We start from the raw sequence: 22,063 nt of genomic DNA on the forward strand, positions 1-22,063 counted from the left end.
CCGAACACAATAATATGTGTACTTTCCTGGATCGCATCAGATATATATAAAACTACTTTGTGTTATGAACTGGTGTATTTTGGTAAAGATGAAGTGAAAATTTTCGTTAGCTAGCCAAGTGAAATTATGATTGTAAATTGAATTGTATAAGATTTTACGGCTCATTCAGATGGTCACATTATGAGATCTGTTGTATAATCCATTAGCAATGTAATTGTCTAGTGCTATCCCATCTATCAGTAACAACTTAAAAGCATTTAATTCTGCATGAGTCTTTCCCCTAGTACTTCATCACAGTGTTTTTGTACTTCATACTAGGTTGTGAATAGATATCTATATGCATCATTTTAAGGCAGTGTTTCAGGCATTTCAGATTAATTGAGTAAGGCAAAGAACACATTAATAATTAATTTTAAAAGGCATATTAAAATATGCCTTTTATTTGAAGCTAATCGGAGATGCGGTTTTCATAGTACAATGTACAAAAATTGTAAATTTCTTTGTATTGAATCGTTTTTATCAATAATCTATATTGTTAAGGCCAAAAAAAATAATGGCTTGTCTCAAAGCGCCGAGTGGTTTGAAAACAAATGCGAAAGGAGATGTAAAAAAAAAAAGTATTCCCGAGTTTTTTCATGGTATTTTGAGAAAAAAAATCTGATTTTCGCTGAATTTTTCCAGAAAAAACTATAAAAAAAAAAAAAATTTGAAATAAACAAAAATTCCGCATTTCTTTTTTCAAAATCTCACAAATTTAAAAATGCGCGTGCGAGCTTTGAGACAACTTTTTTTTTTTGGCCTAATGAGGTACTAATGACTTAAAAGTATATAATTCTTGCCAATATTTTGCTAAAAAACAATGCATATTGCATGGTCATAACATTTTTATTTAACAGAATATTGGTTTTAAACTTTGTCAAAGTGTTCCAAATGACTTCCAGATAATTTATGCATGTTTAGTTAGATAGCTGCTGCTGCCCTAACTTGCATAATTAATTAGCATTTATGCAAACTAGCTCGTTAATTATGCAAATATGCACATTAGATGTCGGCTAGACAATTTAATACATTAATAAGATTTAATAAGATAATTAGAAACACTTTAACCACTTAGTTTCAAGGTAAAATTCTGCAAAATAGAAGTACCTGAACAGTGAACATATATGCATTTATTTTTAGCAAAATATAGGCGAATATTAAATATTCATGAGCTTTTTCAGTCATATTTAATAGCTCATTAATTTGATTGATTATTGATAAAAACAATAAGATACAAAGAAAATATAGGGCCTATTAAAATTGATGTATCATGAAAACCGTATGTCCGATTTGCTAGTGTATTGCGCCCTACTCTATTAATCTGTTTAACTTGGCCTATTTTCTAGTTTCCAAAAATGCCTCATATCCCACCTTAATTCTGTTCCTAGAACTGTGCTTTTATTAAATCCACAAATGAGATGTTACTAGATGAGATGATTAAATTTCAAGCTGCATTTTTTACCTAGACAGAAATACGCTATGAACTGACAACTAGCGATAGGATTCGTTATTGAGGGAATTAATTTGTGCTGTGTGTCAACCACTGTTGTTATTGTAACATTCAGCTTTTATATTGGCAGGTAACTAAATTCACAACATGCTCATCAACCAGTACACGGTTCTTAAACCCCAGCAGGTTTCTATAGCCACAGAATGACCTATGAATGGGTTGGGTACAAAAACTCATACTTTATGACTTGAGGTCAACTTTTGACTACAATAGTCAATAGTAGCTAATGGGGATTAATGAACTGTGCCCTAAAATGAGGCTATTAATGGCTCATAGGTTTTGACTTTTATGATGAAAATTAAGAAATAAATGTGATGTAGTAACATTTGTAATTCATGAATCTATGAACACTAATGTTGTTAAATATCAAATATTTATGAATCGTTTGCTAAATTTTCTTGTTTTTGGTGCCATAATTAGGTCCCATATCGCTTGGGAACAATGTGAAATCATGATTGTCCTACATAAACCTCTCCACATGGGATGTCGACTGCAGACGACAAGTTTTTTGAAAATTCAAAAATATCAAAATTGTCAATTCTCATGACCATATTTGGTATCAGCATGGAAAATGTATTAAAATGAGTACAAACATTGGTTCACTTATTTTTGAGATAGCTGTCTTGATATTTTGTTGAAGCCCATGGTCAGCATGCAGAGTATTTAATTTAGCGCTGTCAGGTTTGAGCTAGTCGTATTAATTAAGGGAAAATTTGTTGCAGTTTTGCAAACTTTGAGTAGTTTTCAACCGGTGTCAGTGAGTCTTGCACAACTTTTTACAATTATTCTGTAACATTTTCCATGATATGCCACAATTCATAATTAATGTTTCTTTGATCTACTGCCATCTTAAAATGTAGGGCAATCGTCTTTCCCCGGAGATATGGGCAGGGAAGTGGGACTCTATAGTTTGGCAACAATAATGAACATTTAAATTTGCACATAGTCCTCATCTGTATAATGTGAGAGATGAATCCCTGGTATGGCCCTGTCTCTGTAGCAGACAATACTACATTCATTGGTGAGGTAAAAACCACACACTGCACGAAGTAGGCCACTAGAATAACCCTGGTTGTCTTAGCTAGAGGTACTATTTTGTCTGGGCTGATACTTGTAGTGTGGTTAGCATCTTGGATTATCAAATGGTTGCATCTACACATGTCCCCCACTCAGGGGCAGGGGGGGGGGAAGCGACACTTGCATTCCAAGGTGGATAGCAACTTACAAAACGGACTTTAAACAATTTCAGGGGCTTCCACTGTACCCTAAACATATATTTTGGTCACATTTACTACACTAAAACAGCAGAAATCCTTTTTTTCCCCAAAAAATGTCCATGTTTTAATTCTTTAAAGCCTGTTTTGAGCATATTTGCCATGTTTGATGTTCCACATTTTTGCAGACACACCCACACATGCCTTGCATATACTTTCTCTTACATAAGTATTCCTTTAATACATGAAGTACCCAATGCTCATGTTTTTGACCCCATGATACACACAAGTGTCATATTTGCAGACATGCATAGCAATTGTATATAATATCCAAGCAGATGACATCTCAACCCCCAAGAACATTGCAGCATGCACCATGCACAGGCACATAAACACAGTCTCGCCTATGCTTCTGTACAGGGCACGTCTGTCGTTTTTCGCAGGGGAAGTTTTGATCAGACATGCAAGTAGATACTCTTGCCATGTTTACATAGGAAGCCACTTTTCTTGAAATAACTTTTTTGTGCAACTAAAACAACCTCTTTTTATACTGCTTTTGCAAGTTAGATTTCTTATTTAACACAACACAAAAAAGAAAGTCAAACTACATAAACACACAACCTTTAGACCGTGGTTGTTGGTCACATCCCAGGCTATTAATTAATGTCCTGATATTTTGGTGATTATGTGGTTCACTTCCTCAATACAGGGGAATCAATACTATTCATTACTTCTCCATGTGACATGTCAGGATAAGACTTGTTGGCTATAAAGGAAGCTTGATCTACTGGTCTACTTATGAGTTAAGGTTCAAGATTATCCTTACATGTAGTGTAGGCCAGGTTAAAAATATACAAGTTTCTCTTCCTAGTCCCCTTCCTTTTTCCAGTCGCCCTCTTTTATTTGTTCAAGTTTTGTTAAAGTTTATTTTGCCATTGTTTGTGTTTATGTGTAAGCCTCCCTATTCCAGAAAAATACAGCACTAATTTTTTGGGATTAAAAAAATCATTTAATTAAAGTAAAACAAAAAAGTGAAAATTAGAGCAGAATTTCGGCATATACTCCAGATTTTGAATGCTTAGACTTGTTCCAAGTCATTGATTTGTGTGATTAGCTTGTCAGAAAACATCTCTTTTTTCAAGAAATTAGTAAAATAGTGAACTTTTTTTAAATCTCCAGTTAGTACTAAATGAATGATTAGGATTGAGCTGTTTCATTTGGCAGAACATGATAAATATTTTTTTAATCCCAAAAAATTAGTGCTGTATTTTTCTGGAATAAGGAGTAGTCTAAGGCAGGGGTTTACGGGTTTTTGGTGAGGGTCAGTGTTGCCATCTCAGAAAAGTTAAGAGACAACTATCAGATGCTAAAAATAAGCACTGGATTTTTTCTGGTTTGATAAAAAAGTAAATTTCACCATTATACTTGCATCAGTATTTGTTGAGGCCAATTTATATGTAATTCAAGGGGAAAAACACATGGTTATGTTTAATGGCATTGACTCATGATATTTGACTTCTTCTTCTTCGTTGTTACGTGACGACAGACCACGTAGTCCATGTAGAGCTACGGTGAGGGTAATGTTGTCATGGACTAGTTTGGGCTCTTTGCCGGATGTGATCTAGAACTTGGGTTTTAAAAGAGTTGATTGAGCTGTTGTTGATAATGTTGTCGGGTAGTCGGTTCCAGTCTTTGGTTGTCCGGGGAAGAAATGAAAATTTGAGTGCGTCTGTCCTACAATGGGTCTGGTTTCATTTTAATGGTTTATGTTTCACAGCGTCGAAGTAATAACTGATCAAACTCAAACTTCGCATGGTGATAGGATATGGTGGCCTGATATGCTGTATAGTTTTGTGTCATGTTATTTGCATATTTATGAATATTAATGAGGTAATTTGCATTTGGCTACATTTTCATTAATCCACTCTGCAGCTTAAATACAATAAGCAATCAACTTCAAACTTGGTATGGTGATAGGATATGGTGGCCTAATGTGCTGTATAGTTTTATGTCATGTTATTTGCATATTTATGAATATTAATGAGCTTATTTGAATATTTTGCCTACTATTCATTAGTCCACTCTGCAGCTGAAACGCAATAGCGATCAACTTCAAACTTGGTATATTGGTGACAGTACAGGGTGTCCCAGAATGATCTATACCGGGAAAGATGGAATTTTTTAGGTATGAAGGGCATGTTGATTGGTCATATTGTTTTGCTTTTTAGGTTCTACATATATTTAGCTTTCTCAGATTTTTTAGATTTTAAAAATTGGAAGTTTTGACAATGCAACCTATTTTGAAAATCTGTAAAATTACTAACAGTTCAGCGCAAAGTTATTTGGAAAAAGTTATGCAGGTATTTTAGTTGTGCCCCGTTCATATTTCCACTAAATAGCCGATATCTATCTATTTTTATGATGTTCGAAGGATTTGATCCGCTTGAGCTGACCTAATTCCATTCTCTCTTTGGCGGCAGTTTTAAATATAGTTATTGTGGTGTGAGGTCCATGTCATTTGAAATGCTTGCAGAGATCGAACTGGTTGTGGTACAGAAAAGATGGTCCCTAAATTTACTGTACAGCAGTGTGGAAAAAGTCACAAGCAGTCAGGTCTGGTGATCACCAGACCTGACTGCTTGTGACTTTTTTCTCTGGGGTTATCTAAAAGCAAAGGTGTAAGCAGAAGGACCACCAGCAGACCTGCAGATACTGAGACAGCACATCATCACTGCTGTTGCAAGACTGCGTATACATAGATGACATCACTGCATGGAAGGGCTGTGAACAGCATGATGGCAGGTGTATCGCACTGCGTGGCCGACAAGTTGAGGGACGTGCAGGACAAGCATGAAAGTATATCAATAATCACAAAGCCAAAAACTATACCAAGCTATACATGCCTTTATTAAAAAAAATATTACAACAAATGCATTTATGTTTCAAAAGGACAAAAGTTAGCATACATGAACAAAGTTTACTCTGATGTTGCAATATTTAGGTTTCTTAGTGCAAAATTTATTTAATGTAAAACATTACAGATATATCAAATGTGTTCACCTTTGTCTTTCATTTTACTTTTAGCAATTGGAACCATAATATTAGTATAACTTGGATTCCAACCGTTTCATCTTTCCAGTTTCCGTATCTGCATTGCTTTTTACTTTCCGTTGTTGTTTTGACAGACATTATGTAAACACCTTTGTCTTTAACATTTTTGAGAATACGATACGAAAGTAGAAGCAAAACAACAGAAAAGAAACTGAAACAATAAAAGAAGAAATTAGCTAAAGAATGAAAGTTTTTTTGACATTAAATGTGCATAAAAAGACTCCATAAGTTGATCAAGTGTGTTGTGCCATTTTTCAAGGGTATGCGAGTCGTTTGCGCTGAAAATGCAGGTTTTTCATTGATTTTACATTATTGCATGCCACGCCAAAACAAATAAAGGTAGCGTGCTGAAATTAACAGAATAAGTAGGAGACATGTCCAACATTATAATGCAGGTATCAAAAATAGATACACAGCCCGTCTTCTATTTTTAGTTATTTTTGCAAACACGGTACAAATCATTCTGGGACACCCTGTACATGTATTATGGTGGCCTGATGGGCTGTATAGTTTTGTGTCATGAATTCAATTGCATATTATTTGTATTTACAAACCTTCGTTATTTACACACCTAAGAGTGGAGCCTGGGGCCACCTTCATTACGAACTGCGTAATTCTAGTTGTACAGACAGGAATCTAACCCTGCGTCGAATATATCCCGTTATTTTTGGTTTCTATAAAAACCTAAGTCTTGCACTTGAATATTTGTGTTGAAAGTATACGGTAAGCTTCAGTCTGTACATTGAAAACCCAGCCTGTACATTGAAATCAAATTTTTTTTCTGAAGTCGTAACGTTGTTATGCGTAGCCACCTGTATCATATTTTCTTATACTTATCCTGAGTCCCTCGGCCATTCTCTCGAAAGATTTAAACACAACAGAACAAAATCGTCATGCGTGGCTTTTGAAGAACAATGGATTCGCCCTACTATCATGGCGACTTCTGCCATGAAGATATCGGGGTGATGTCGCTGTGTGTTTTAAATCTATTTTGACTCAAAATCTTCTTATTCATTATTTAAACTTTATTTAGTATTATTCTGATGTGATGCAAAGGGCTATTCCTGTTGAAATCCATACACCCTATGGAAGACATGACCTTAATCTTCCACACAGGGAGTGTGAATGTCAAATGGGGTTTAATACCTGAATGGGTGACTCCATTTGAAATCTACACCCCCCTGTGGGGGAGATTAAGGTCATGCCTTCCATATGGGGTGTGCAGATTTCAACTGGAATAGCCCTTTTTTGCAGTACATTATGCAACATGTGGTCAAGCAAAATGTCACAACAGCAATTATCATCCTCAGGAGCTACAAGTTTCTTCCACTTGCTGCATCCTTGAACCAATATAAACACTGTGAAGCGCAATATTTTTGCCGCACAAGATTTTTCGAGATTTCGAAACAACCATCAATTCTGCGGCATGTAATTTTCACTAAATTAAATCTTGTACATTAGCTTAGCATATAGCTGGGTAATTAAATGAAATCTTTGCGAGCATGACAATTTCGCGCCTATCAACGTCACTCACAAATGTGCGAAAATTGTTGTGCACACAAACATTTGGTTTTACAGTAGCTGTCCTCTTTATATCATCACATGCTATAGCTGCGCAACATCAGATGAAGAGTTCAAAACCGATATATTCAAAAGCTGCCGTGTGCATTTTGTGATATTATAATTTTATGTGAAGAGGTAATTGGCTATTCCAGATGAAATTCATACACCCCCCTATTGAAGACATGACCTTAATCTCCAATGTAGGGAGTATGAATTTTAAATGGGGTTACCTGAATGGTTGAGACTCCATTTGAAATCTACACCCCCTTTGTGGGAGATTAAGGTCATGTCTTACATAGGGGTGTATGGATTTCAACTGGAATAGCCCAGTGACTTATCAAGGAGTCATGCTAAATACAGTGAATTACAGGTTAATGACTGAATTGATTTAGTTGTAGTGCAAATGACAAAAATCAATGCTCACCTGAACAATGCACAACTTGTGAGTGCATTGCGATGGGAAAAAATGAGCATTGATTTTTATTTTACACATCAACAAAATCGTATCAGTCATTAACCTCAATCGTATCAGTCATTAACCTCAATCATAAACATTGTAAAGCCATTGTTGTTATTTAAAGGTATTTTGTTGATATTGTTTTTTTAAGTCACCAAGATAAAAATTCATCATTGGCAGCCCAGAATTGCTCACCCGTAATTAGGTGTTATACATGTATGTTCCAGTTAGGCCAAGAAAAAAAAATTGTTTGCTTGCCCTCAATTGAATTTTAACAATTGGATCGGTCGGTCGGGATTTTTCTTTTTTTTTTTTTTTTTTTTTTTAATTACTAGGAAACTCTAATGTTTGTATTAATTAAGGCTCAAAATATGAAAAAACAGAAAATTTCGTGTGTGTGAATGCAATGGAGCATAGATCTGCAATGGATACAGCCTTGATTTGCTAGGAATTGAACAGCGCACCTGTCTCATCAAACCAATCAAATCACTCCAATACCTCTTCAAAAGTGACAGAGGTGTCATTGAAGATGGAACAGATAACAGATGGGCATATGTCACACAGTTATACACAATCGCAAATTCAGTTCCAAAAATGTATGCATGAAACACACTTATCAAAGATCCACTGCTATTGGTTCAATTTTGCTTCAGGAATATTAATACCATTTATACATTTAAATACTGATGTCCAATCAGTAATGAAATACTTAGAATGAAATATGAACTTTCAGTAACAATATTAATAAAAATTACAGGAGGCAGCGCAGAATGAAAATCTGTTTTTGTGCTTAGCGTTTTACAGGTTGGCTTTGCAACATAGAATTGTCTATCTCTCAACATTTGGATCTCTTACTCCTATATGCTTGACATTCAAACCGAAACACTACTATGTATACACATGGGTGTCTGGTTGCATAATGAACTCATGTTCAGTGTGGGAGTTAGACGCAGCGACAAGTTGACACAGAGAATGTTAGAAACGATAATGGGGTATTTGGGGTGACAGCTTTTAATCCAAATGCTACATGGCATTTAAACATGTTCATGCTGGGAGGAGCGTGGCTTGCCTGTGGGCAACACTGTGACGTTTATTTATCTGGTCAACAAGAGTGTTTAGTATCAGTGAGCACTTCTAAAGCAACAGTAGCTAACAGTGATGGTTCACTTAACCCTAACAGGAGGGTATACTACAAAATACTACTTGATATATGTGCTGTTCGTGCATGCATCCGTGGTGTGATGACGCACTCGCCCTAAGTGATATATAGGCACGGTTTCGCTGGCCAGCGAAGCCCAAGACCCGTGGCAAAGTGTCGCCGACCCAGTGCCTGGCATGCGAGGCGTCTTGGGTTCGAATCCCACCCAGAGCAAACAACTTCTTTCCTTCTTTTCTCTCTTAATTCCTTCCTTCTTTCCCTTCCCGTCGCCAAAAAGCCCTTAGGCGGTTAGGGTTAGGTTACCACTATCAAAACTCAATATAGGCTTCCTTAACCCTAACAGGACGGTATACTACAAAATACTACTTGATATATGCACTGTTCGTGCATGCATCCCACGTGGTGTGATGACGCAATCGCCCTAAGTGATATATAGGCACGCAGTTTTCGCTGGCCAGTGAAGCCCAAGACCGTGGCAAAGTGTCGCCGACCCAGTGCCTGGCATGCGAGGGGTCTCGGGTTCGAATCCCACCCAGAGCAAACAACTTCTTTCCTTCTTTTCTCTCTTTATTCCTTCCTTCTTTCCCTTCCCGTCGCCAAAAAGCCCTTAGGCGGTTAGGGTTAAGAGTATTCAGAGGAAAATGAAGCAGCTACAAGAGTTCAGCTGACTATACCCTTAGCTGTTTATTTTTCCTACTCCTCTGAGAGAAAAAGCCCAGATGTAAGAAATTTTTTGTGCCAAGAATTAAGCTTTTGTATAATTTACTGGTGGGGGATCTGGGTAGAGATGCACAGTTATATTTTTGAAACCAGACCAGGGGTCACCGGGTCAGTGGTTCAAAATCTTGGAGGGGAAGACAACTTTTCTCTTCCATCTTCTATCTTCCATCCTACTTTCCTTCCAGCAGAAACGGAGTTGGATTGAAGTGGAAAAATATTACGATGCAGTCTATCATTATAGGTATATTAGTAGTATAGTCTTTAAGAATATGTTATTTGGGGGCAATTATCATGTTAGTTAACAGATATTTTAAACCTTTTCAACTTTCTGCCAGTGACAGGGTGGTTGGAAAATCTAAAATTTGAGATGGCTATCAAAAATTTGGAGCAGGAAATATTTGAGGCCAAACTTTTATTATACATCTATGTCAAAATCGGTATTTTATGTTTAAAGGAAACATTTAACCTGCCATCTGACTGATTACAGGCCTGGTCAGTGAAATTAGGTCTATCCAAGTCAATTATGTTAAATGTATTGAGATTTGGAAACCAATATTACTCGCTGTGCTGTACGCAAGCAGATGGTGATGGATAGACTATCTGCATCTAGTAATTCATAGCAGTAGGGTCTTTCAACTGGTTACAAATATCAGCTGTTGGGGTTATTGTTCTTTTTACTATTCATTCCATGTAGCATGATGTAAACATAATTCCGATTCAGATGTAATAAAAAGCCAATTTGTAGCTAATATATAATGGCAAATACATATTAAAATTAGAATAGTAAAACATTAAAAATACATTATAACACATCAAGAATGTACATGTTTTAACATGATAAAACATTGATTTGAGTCATCAAATATTATTATATGTAGCAAAATATTTGCTATGTTAGTCTGGCAGCCACTGATTTTTAAGGGATCAGATAGCAACGTTTGCACAGTATTTTTGTGGGAGTCCTGAGAGCACATCAGACACACCAAATTGCAACAAAGAATGTCCTGATGATGTCAATAATTTTGATTTTTTTTTGTAATTGTGACACGATCTGGTCCATGGGGGCCAAAGGTGGCAAATTTGAAATTGAGATAAAGGTAAAATTATGGAGTAAAAAACAATAAAATACATAAGAAAATAGACATCAAAAAACTTCATAACTTAAGAACCAAGTATGCTAGATCTCTGGTGATTTCAGTAAATGATAGCCTATTGTATGTATAATGTAATAATTACAATAACTACATTTTCAAAAATGCCTCCTTTGGCCCCCGTGGACCAGATCGTTTCACAATTTGTGATATAATTTAAGGCAAATTATTACAAATTGATATTTTTTGATATTAAACAGTCCTTGAAGTTAACTTTATAAATCTAATGAATATGTACTTAAAGTGCATGTAGCTTGGAGGAAAAGCTGTCCATCATTTGAAAATTTTGACCTTTTGAAGTTATATACCCCCAAAAAAAAAGAACTACATATTTTAGATCCCTTAACCTCGTGGAAATATTTATTACACATAGTACTTAATGTGAATATAATTTTGAAACATGAATTAAACACCCACTAATTGATAAAATCACGAAAAATTAACCAGGCGAAAATATACAGTAACAAGATACATCGTGTGCACCTTTAAATTGACAGCCTCGTAACCATAATACACCAGTTTGAAAATTTACAGCAAATGCTGTCAAAATTTATCCATCTGAAATGTAACTGCAGCCATGTAAGCGAAACTTGACATCAGCTTGACAAATTTGTCACAGGGAAGAAATTGGATGTTGGCAAGTTATACAAAAAAGATATAGTATTATGTACCTGTATATGCACAGATCCTTGGAACAGGTGCAAAAAGCTGGCATATTAATTTCACTGCCAATATCACCTCACTTTTTCTCGTCTCTTGTAGTACTCTCTCTTCTTCTCTCCCCATCTCCTCACTCTCTTCCTCTTATCTATTTCTACATCTCATTGGTATTATTTATAGTGTGTTTTAAGGGGGCCAGAGCCTGCGATTTTAGGGGCCCCCTAAAAAAGTAAAGAAAAAATACCTTAATGGGCACGTAAAAGGAAAGAAAAAAGATCCTGTAAAAAAGCAAAGAAGTAAAGAAAAGGTAATAGCTATACGGTCGAGAAAGATTTTAGAATTTTGTTCACCCCTCCCTCCCCCACTTTTTTTTCAAATCTTGAGTTCCCTGGCCAAAAACATTGGGTCATATTATGTAAAACAATACAAATTTTGGTCAACAATTAACAATTTTAGTCAGTAAAAAGGGGCTCATGTGTTCATTACACCCGGGTCCATAAGGCCTCGTATCCATAGGCTGTTCCCTTGTGGGCGTGTGCCCTTGTTCGTGTTTACTTTTTTCCCATGTGACCTGCCACACAGACAACGAACCTTTGTTTTGCTTAGTGGCGAATCCATAGGTTGTCTGTGTGGCAGGTCACATGGGAAAAAGTAAACAAAGAACAAGGGCACACGCCACAAGGGAACAACCTATGGATACGAGGCCTTATGCTCTCTATCCTTCTCTTCCCAGCTCCTCCTCCTCTTTATTTCTCTCTGGTATTATTTCGTAGCTCTTTACCGCTCTCTCTCTCTCTCTCCCTCTCTCTTTCTCTCTCGCTCCATCTATGTCACTTTTTTTTATATATGCTTGAACAGCTTAAGCTACATGCTATTTTTAGTGATTTTCATGCAAACTCACAGTTTTAGTGTATTTTTATTGCAGTTTCATGGGTAGAAAAGTGCAGTGAGTCGAGACTGTTTTGTTTTGTGTTGCATTGCTCAGTTTTACATGTAAAACAAAATGTTTTGTATGACAAAATGCTTCAATGTCAAGGATAAGAAAGGATTTTGCACCTTTTGAGGCAGGGATACCTTAACCAGTCAGTTGTACCCAGGATTAAGGTGGGACGATATGGGATTGGGGTTCTGTTCCCCTGAACCCCTGCTGTTAAGTACAATTATATTGGCCTATAATTGAGTGAAAATTGTAATTGTAATTATTGTAACTTTTCATCCTATAATAGAATTTCTTTCACTAAATAATTAGCATCTGATTTCCAACAAATTTAAAAACATATTTATTTTTGCTACAAAAATGGAATCAATATTGTTTTTGTCAGATATTTGGTATAACATGTATTTTCACCCAAGACAATGGTGTAAAATGTAAGAAAATTGCTTTATACTTCCTCTGAACAAGCGCTTCTAATATGTAAGCCCTTATTATGGTGAAAATATTGTCATCATTAGCAGATATTGTTTTTTTTACTACAAAAATATGCAAGTGATATTATGTGGTATTGTAAGGAAATTACACAATGTATAAAGTATTATCCTGCTTCTGATATGAAACAGATATTTTTTATATTACTAATATTATTATAGATTTTTAGACATCCATAAAAGGTATTTATAGACGTATTTTAATTTGTTATACATTATCAGAAAACAAAGTGCATTATAAGTACTGATTTTTAAACTAATGCTTCAGAAATTCGGTCATCCACCTTTGCACAGTATTTTTGTGGGGCCTGAGAGTACATCAGACATATCTAATTGCATTCTGAATACGAATAATGTCCTTATGTCAAATAATTTTGATTTTTTTTAAAACTTGCGATAGAATACAAATTTTATAGCAAATGATTGAAAATGTATATTTTTGACATTTGATAGTCCTCAAAGTAAAATTTATGAATCTAATGATATTTACTTAAAGTATATGCAGCTGGGAGGAAAAGCCGACAATCATTTGAAAATGTTGACTTTTTGTATTAAAGATATACATTTTTTTCCAAAAAGGCATAAATAATTGGGGTCTTTAAGAAAAAAAAAAAAAAAATTTATATCTTCAAAAATATGAAAGGTCAAAATTTTGGGAAAGGTCAAAATGTGGTATTGAAATGAAATTATACAATGCACAAAGTATTATCCTGCTTCTGATATGAAACAAGAGTATTATTATAGATTTTTAGACAGCCATTAGGTATTTATAGATGTATTTTTATATGTTATTTGCTATCATCAGTAGAAAGCAAAGTACATTATGCAAGAAAACACTGATCTTTTAAGTAATACGTAAGAAATAATGTCAGCATATTTTTAGTGCCTTTGTTGAAAGCACTTAACAATTTATTCTGCTGCCACTGAGATACATCAGAATCATTTCACTTCTACAAGGGTGTAACCAAAGCGAAGCTGCTACTCTTAGCTTTTTGAATGTAATTATCCCCCTGGCAGCTTCCCATTACACCTGGGTGGGTGAAGCAAATGAGGTAAAGCCCCTTGCCTAATTGCACAACATGATGGCACCAACCAGGGTTGCCAAACCCGCGATTTGGTAGCCCAATTGGACGACTTTTGAAGATTTTCCCTGCGACTTTTGACAATTTCCTGTCCCATAGAAACCAATGGTTAAGAAAAAATTTGGACGACTTTTCAACATTGCCTCCCGCGACTTCCGATAGTTTCCTGCCCCATAGAAACCAATGGTAAAGAGAATAATTGGGTGACTTTTCGATTATTTGACCCACGATTCGGGCTGAAATCATTTGGCAACCCTGGCACCACCTGGGTTCGAACCCACTGTCCTCCAATAGTGAGGCAGAGCCACTGCACCCCCATGCCCTCGCATTAAACATTGGCATGGAGAATCATTTGCTGTCAGTAGTAGATAGCACACTACAGTTTGCTATCTAAAATCTCTCCACATCATTAAAAACTGCTAAAACCTCTTTCTCCAATCATTCATGAACATCTTGTTTTCATAGAATTTTGCAAAAAACAGATTGGTTACTGTAAATAGTAAGTTGATGCTTCTTATTCATTAATATATCTAAACATAGGGAAAATTTGCTATCAGCAGTAGATAGCAAGTTGATACTTCTTATTCATTAATGTATCTGAACATGGGGAAAATTTGCTATCAGCAGTAGATAGCAACTTGATACTTCTTATTCATTAATGTATCTGAACACAGGGAAAATTTGCTATCAGCAGTAGATAGCAAGTTGATGCTTCTTGTTCATTAATATATCTAAACACAAAAAAATTTGCTATCAGCAGTAGATAGCAAGTTGATGCTTCTTGTTCATTAATATATCTAAACACAGGGAAAATTTGCTATCAGCAGTAGATAGCAAGTTGATACTTCTTATTCATTAATGTATCTGAACATGGGGAAAATTTGCTATCAGCAGTAGATAGCAACTTGATACTTCTTATTCATTAATATATCTAAACACAGGGAAAATTTGCTATCAGCAGTAGATAGCAAATTGATGCTTAATCTTATTCATTAATATATGATCCTGTGTCATATACTGGGGTACCCAAAAAGGTGGTTTTATTACATTTTCCTTCACTTAGAAGATTCAATTAGGTCTTAAATTGAGGCTAATTTATTCTATATTACTCATGTTTTTATCCTGTTTTAAAATAATTTTTAATTATTTTCTTATGACGTTTGGCATGAAATGTGCCAAGGGTGGTTGAGGATTAGGAGGAGGGATTCGTATCATAAATATGATCTAAAACCCCCATTAAAATTTGAATCTAGTAAAAAAATGTCTAAATGAACTCCCAAACATCTAAACCAAGTAAATAAATACAGAAGGTCATTTAAAAGACTAATACTTGCTCAGAATGATTATAAATGTGGAAAAAAGAGGTGGGGTTAAATCCCACCTACTTTGTGATTGTTTTTGCCCGCACTCGACTCTCTCATTTTTTAACCGATTTCCATAAAAAAGGTGTCAAAATGCTCAGGAGGATGAACCACTTCAAATGAGACGTGTAGGTAAAATTGTTTGAAACATTTCATTGTTTTATTATGTAACACAAAGGTACCCCAGGTTGTGACACATGACCATATCTGAACATGAGGAAAATTTGCTATCAGCAGTAGATAGCAAGTTGATGCTTCTTATTCATTAATAAAAAACACAGGGAAAATTTGCTATCAGCAGTAGATAGCAATTATATATCTGAACACAGGAAATGTTTTTTTATCAGCAGTAGATAGCAAATTAATACTTCTTATTTATTAATATATCTGAACACAGTGAAAATTTGGTATCAGCAGTATAGATAGCAAATTGATGCTTCTTATTCATTAATATACATATATATCTGAACATGGGGAAAATGTCCTATAAGCAGCAGATTACAAACTGGTGTTTCTAACCCTAACGCCCCAGGGGCTTGCAGGCGACGGAAGGGAAAGGAGGAAGGAAAAAAGAGAAAAAAGAAAGAAAGGTGTTTGCTCTGGGTTGGATTCAAACCCGAGACCCCTCGCATGCCAAGCACTAGGTCGGCGACACTTTGCCAAGGGTCTTGGGCTTCGCTGGCCAGCGAAACCGTACCTATATATCACTTAGGGCGATTGCATCATCACACCATGTGTGATGCACACACAAACATCGCATATATCAAGTAGTATTTTGTAGTACTTGGTCGTGTCGGGGTTAAAGGAATGTTTTGTCATCTTAGCATCCTCTTTTAATAACATTTTTCAGTAGATGTCCACGAAAAAAGCTTATTCCCAAAATCTCAGTTGATTCCGATTTTACGTTTGTGAGTTCTGCATGATTTTTGTGTATTACACTGCTCCATAGGTCACTGTGTGGATGTTGTCATTTTGTTCTGTTAGCCAGAACGTAATACATATTGTACAATATTTTTGCTGAACAAATTAATCTGCAAGAGATTTTTTGTACATAAACATTATGTAGCCAGTGGTTTCCAGTGGTATAAAAATCTCAACTTTTTTTGTTGAGAAAAGTGGGGGATGAGGCTGTGGATCACGCAATATCCCTGTAAGTGTTAACAAGGTGAAAATATGCTATCAGCAGTAGATAGCAAAGTGGTTGCTTTTTACAGTTTGTATTAACTAGTATATCTGAATATGGTGAAAATATGCTATCAGCAGTAGATAGCAAACTGTTGTTTCTTACATGTTAATACTTGAACAAGTGTAATTTTCTATCAGCAGTGGATAGCTAATTGTTGCTTCTTATGTATTTTATTTCGTAAAAAAATTATCATTGTGGAAAATTTATGGTCAACATTTTGCAAACTGCTGCTTGTGTATAACCTCATGACATAGTATACCATATGATGGCAAGTCTGCTATCAGCAGTAGATAGCAAACTATAGCTAATAAACAGTTCAAGTCGGTCATGGACAGTTTGCTTAAAATATGCTAGTACCACATTCAAGCAGTGAATAACAAATATGCTAGTTATGTGCAGGCATATGAAATATGTATAGCCTTTTGGCAAGCATCCCTTGTAATAATATGCTCTACATTGATGGACAATGGTCGGATTTAGAATTCACCTTTATTGCATCAACAGCGTCAGTGAGAAAGCACCTGTTGTGCATGCCTTAGCACTAGAATCCACAACATGCTCATCTACCAGGGCACAGTTCTGTAACCCCAATACATTTGTACGTTCATTAATGACCTTTGACAATTTTTTGTACAAAAACTCATACTCTGCAACTTGAGGTCAAATTTTGCACTATGATTGTTTAATTGAGGTTATTGAACTATGCCATTGGGATGAGGCCATTGTGGTCCATAGTGTAGTCAATTTACTGTCAAGTACCTTTGACCCGACACAGTTTCATATTTTTTGAATATTTATACAATGGTTACACTGTAGGAAAAAGATGGTAGAAGTATGGAACTGTTAATACACAGACCATTTCACCTACATATGCACAAACACAACACATCCCCATAACATGAAGATGCATAAAACATATTCAAATCTAATATGAAACCAAATACTTAGATCATTTCACTCAATTTGATCCCAGTCCAACTATTTTTCTCATGTTACCTTCATTAGCCATCTGAATTTGGACACCCATGGCGAATCTTACGCTATAGCCAGCCTACCACATGTGCTTGAATAGGTAATGCACATAGACCAGAGGCAAAGTGCATATAAGCAAACTAGCCATCTTACCTGGGCCTCTGTCTGACAGATCAACTTATCTCAATTTGACTGCAGTCATGGCTAGGCAACTATTAAAAGTCAATCATAGACAGTGATGTGAACACAGTAGTTTAGATGCCAAATTGGGCTTCCTGCTAGGGCTTTAAAAATTCTGCTGTCATTTGCTAAATATTTGACTACTGTAAAAATGGCAATTTTCACGAGTGTAATTTTTCGAGCTTTGCTGATTTTGGACTATTTTGTTTGTTTTTAAATGGGGGAGTTTTCTTACAGAGACCTATACATAAGAGAACATATTCACACATTTTATTTTCGCGGGAGCTTTGTTGAGCGCATAAGGCAAAAAGATTTCCACTTTTATGGTACTTGGGTGATCATAAAACTGGGGTAGGCTTTATTACATAATTTTTGTTCATTTTGACTATATAAACATATATGTGCTTTTAAAAGTGGGGGATGTGGCTGTCAATTGGGTCACCAAAATAAAACAGTTGATATTTATTTAAAATTTTTATTCATCTCTTTAAAGGTGTGTCATCCCTTTCACCCTGTCAAAATACAGATTTTGGTATCAGGTGAAAGCTCATATTTTTCTCATAACCTTAGTGAAATTGTAAACCTGGTACATATGTTTAGTTTGGGCAATATGAAAGAAAACATGAAAGTTTGGTGGTTACCAATGAAAGTCATGACCATATTCTATTTAGAGGTTAATAACTTTGCATCGGTTATTTGGAGGGCATTGTGAAAAATCTAAACATTTTGCCTTTGGAACCGAGGGATATTTCGAGGTCCAAAGGCAAAATGTTTAGATTTTTCACAATGCCCAACATATTACCGATGCAAAGTTATTAACCTAATTCGTAACCGTCACTCTCATCTCTTCACTTTACAAAATATCACACAATTTTGCTCAAAATTTTTTACCTTTTCAAAAATCGATCAGGCTAAAACAGAACGACCAATAACAGAAGTGCGTATCACAATCTGTGCAAATATGGTAGCGCGCAATCCCGATACAGCGGCCAGCTCTCTCGCAATTTGTTCGACGCACAACACGGCGCGATCGGAGGTTACTAATATTTACGCTGACGATGCGGAGGTCCACTGTTGTTTATTAGTGACCGCGTTCAGCCAAACAAATAAGAATGATTGGATCGCATGTATCGCGTATATTAATGAGGTTATGAATGGGCAATGATACACCTTTTCCTTCTAGAATCCATATGGCTGGAGCAAGTGAATTCAAAACTTTGGACAAAAATGTTTTGGGGGACAATTTTGTTATAAAAATGGCAAATATCGTGTGAATTTTTCTTGTGGTTAATAAATGTGTATCACTTTTTTCTTGATTGTACAAAATAATGCACTTGTACTGAGATGTTGATATTATATGTCTAATGCACTACCTTCTGGGTTCGTGCATGCATCATCATCCGAGTATGTGCGCATTATTTTGTACAATTTCACTCCTAACAAGCGATTCGCATGTATTAACCTATAAATAAAAAACACCACGGTCCACCTTCCTTTAATAGCTTAGATTGATAGTAAAAATGTGCTCATGAACTTTTTTTGTGAAATCAATTTCATTTGTAAAATTTAAAAATAGCATCCATGCATAATAATATGTCCAAAATAACACCTGTTGTATAAGCATAGTGTAAAGAACTCAATTATCATGTTTACTTGAAACGTTTTTTGATCATAGATTGCGTGGGCGGGGTAATTGCATAATGCTTAATTATTCACTCACCTTAGTCAATACATGCTTATGGTGGGAATTAATTTTCCCCCTTATTAATTTAGTCAATGCAATTTTGATGAGCATTGTGATAGATACATGTTAGGCAACATAATGTTAGGTCAATGGTTCTGGATGACTATGTGCTCCTCCAGGATAGAGCAGTATTTTATGTACGTGTGAAGTCATCTCATTCTCATGAACTGTCTCACATATAATACTTGGTGCACAGACGTAGTTTAAGTACAAATGTGATTTTTAGATCTTGACCGATTTGGATCAGGGTATAATAAATATCACATCATTTTTAACCTACCGTAACCACATAGGTAGCCGTATAAGCCCATCTTCGGCTATAAGCCCACCCCTAGTTTTCAAAATGGTTCATAAAAAATGGTGTACTTGGCTACAAAACCCAGTATTCCAAGTCAATTCCAATGTTAAAAGGGCATTTCGTGATCAACAGCCTCGTCCCCCACTATTCTAAAAAAGTTGAGATTTTCATACCACTAGAAACCTCTGGCTACATAATGTTTATGTACAAAACATTTCTTGCAGATTAATTTGTTTAGCAAAAATATCGCCAAATTTTAATTACGTTCTGGTACATACCAGAACGTAATTCAACACAGTGGCCTACAATCCACACCACATGGAGCAGTGTAATACATGTAATCATGCATAACTCGTAAAGCAAAATCGGAGTCAACTGATTTGTTGAGAAAAAGCATTTTTTTGTGGATATCCATTGAAAAATGTCATAAAAAGAGGATGCTAGGATCACAAAATACTACTTGAACAGTAATCATAAAAATATGAGCTTTCTTCTGTATACCAAAATCTCAGGTTTGTTAAGATATGATGGTTGAAGCTGTCCATCTGGCAACACACCTTTAATATAATGTCAATGTTTTCATATATTTTGTTCATCCTAATTTTGTCGCCTTTGGCCTGATTGGATCAAATTGCGTCACAAATGTTAATTTAGTCAGTCTAGATGCTAGTGTCCATCAGTCAGGCTTGTAGCAAGCTAACATTGTGTAACATCCCCAAGGGATTTGTGTTAAAACATGCCACATGCTTCGTAGATAATTACGACACTCGGTAGTGGCCTTATCGTAACAATCTTTCTCTATAGAAAGCGCCCTCCGGGTATGTTGTGTCTCTTTTTTTCCTGACCCCTCCAGTTTCTTTGATCAATTGATTGGCTGGCTACTTCGTAGCATTTTGACCTGTATAATGAATAACCTTTAAAAGGGCATTAGACTTTACATATAAGCTTCCAGTGGCAAATGAATATTCAAGACTCGAAGATGGTTATATTGGGCTATTCCAGTTGAAATCCACACTACCCCTGTGGAAGATTTAGCTGAAGTCTTCCACAGAGGGAGTATGAGTTTTGAATAGAATAGACTTCCACTCACTCTAGTTGTGGAAGATATAATTATGTGAAGCCATAATACACGGGGAGTATGGGTTTCAAAATGATTAACCCCGACTAATTACATTTGAAATAAATACTCCCCCTGTGAAAGATATTTCCAAAATCTTCCACAGGGGTAGTGTGGATTTCAACTGGAATAGCCCATTGCAAATGAAATTATGACTTATTTGCCACAGTTTTGGGAATGTCATTGCCATATATATTTGATTAATTAATCAACTTGACATTTGTACATTTTAATGAGTTATAGCTATCGGCATTTCAAATTCTGTACACACTGAATACTATGTTTTATTAATGGGGCAAAACCCTTTTCAATGTGTATTAAAGAAAGATTATTATGCACTGCGGCAGGTAAGTTACCAGAATATTGAAGTAGTAAATAAATGTGTTGATGTTTAGTGGCTACTTGATTACCTGTATGAACGATATTTCACAGCATGTGCACTATAGGGATGAAGTGATAGCAGGCTTGCAATTTTGCGTACTTTTTGGCTCACACAACAATTATGTTATGAAAATGTTTGTTTTGCCACCACATAATGTTTTGAGAAGGTTTTATGGTTTTCTTCAACAATTTTTTTTCAATAACATGTAAATGGTTTCCTACAACAACATTATTATGTGAAGGTTTAAATGTTATTGGTGTTACACAAATTCACAACAAATGTTTGTTTGTACACTTACAGGCAGAATGCATGCCTAAGTAGATGGTCTTGAATGAAGTCTGAATCCAAATTAAATGAAGATGATGGTAACAATGATGATGAACGATGATGATGATGAAGATGATAACAATGATGTTAATAATTATAACAGTGATGATGATGAAGCATGACAATAATGATGATGATGATAATGATGATGATGATAATAACAATGATAATGATGATGATGATGTGCAACAATAACAACAAAAGAAAAAAATCCAACTGAAAATGTTGTAGCCAGGTCATAATTACATACAGTTTATTACAAGACCAAGAACAACAGCATCAACATCAAGTCCAACTGCAATATTTGTAGCCAAGTCAGTTTGATTGCAACATTGTGCATTTTGTTCATTTTCTTTAAAGATTTTCATCTCCCTAGAAAGATATGTTTTATTGTGGAGTTGAAAG

General features: G+C 35.5%; 1 protein-coding gene across 1 annotated transcript in view; it reads left to right on the plus strand.

The window, feature by feature from the left end:
• The window catches only part of LOC140164774 (protein kinase C-like), a 379,558-nt gene that overhangs the window by 56,399 nt on the left and 301,096 nt on the right, over positions 1–22,063 (plus strand).

Source organism: Amphiura filiformis, chromosome 11, assembly GCF_039555335.1.
Source record: "Amphiura filiformis chromosome 11, Afil_fr2py, whole genome shotgun sequence".
In the NCBI taxonomy this organism is placed as follows: domain Eukaryota; kingdom Metazoa; phylum Echinodermata; class Ophiuroidea; order Amphilepidida; family Amphiuridae; genus Amphiura; species Amphiura filiformis.